The following is a 949-nucleotide window of genomic DNA, read 5'->3' as shown; positions in this document are numbered from 1 at the left end:
TAGTGAAATAAATGACAGGTGTGTGAAGTCCAGATCTGTCTGGATTCCCCAAAGCCCCTTACAACAACATATTGCCTTCGGAAAAGCAATGGAAAAGAAAAAGTCAGGCAAGTGATGTATGGACCCATTATACTTCCCCCACTCTCATTTTAATATCACCTTGGCAAAGCTGAAGAGCAGACATCTTCGTGCCTCCATCAGTTATGCCCTCTGGGAGTCTCAGTTCATCCCTTTACATGGGGGATACTTAACGCTGCGGGATCTAAACCCTGGCCAAAATAAATTTTAAAGCTGGAAAAAATCCACACTGTATCCTTTGCATTACGCTAATAGGCTGAAAATAGCCATGACAACCAAATTAAGGGACAGCGACTGAGACTCAGGCTCACTCCCTGTACACATTTTACTTAGGAAGACGGGGAGGGGCGTGAAGTTAAGCACTCAACGACCATTTCCTTAATTTGGGAGAAGGGCCTTCAGCTGGCTTCCCTGGCTGATTCTCAACTCTGCTCCTGCTGAGTGGACAAGTCTCGGAGCGGCCCTGCTGTGTGCGGGGGACACGCGGGGTGGGGGAGGCTGAGCGGGGAAAACCAGGGGTTCTCGGATGGGAAAACAAAGAGAAGGAATGGGTTTGGGGAACAAGCGCGTGGAGCGGTGTGAGATTTTGAGTGAGGCTTCCTGGATACTGAGTGTAAAACTTCGCAGGAGGAGCTGGGGACACCGAGGCAGATTTGGCAACAAAAAGGTCCCGGGATGGGCAAGTTGACGAACCGGGATGCGAGAACAGAGTTGGAGAGATGTGACGAGGAGCGTGAATGAAGCCGGCTGTACTCGCACCGCGCGGCTGGCTGCCGGCTCGCGGGCGGGGCCTCCAGGGAGCCGCCCCTCAGCCCGCCCTGGGGGCGGGGCTGGCCCGGCGGTTACATAACAAACCTGTACGAGCGGCTGG

This window comes from Rhinopithecus bieti, unplaced genomic scaffold, assembly GCF_001698545.2.
Source record: "Rhinopithecus bieti isolate Rb0 unplaced genomic scaffold, ASM169854v2 scaffold_32083, whole genome shotgun sequence".
In the NCBI taxonomy this organism is placed as follows: domain Eukaryota; kingdom Metazoa; phylum Chordata; class Mammalia; order Primates; family Cercopithecidae; genus Rhinopithecus; species Rhinopithecus bieti.
The sequence above is the reverse complement of the archived record's forward strand: the minus strand, read 5'-3'. Positions refer to the sequence as shown.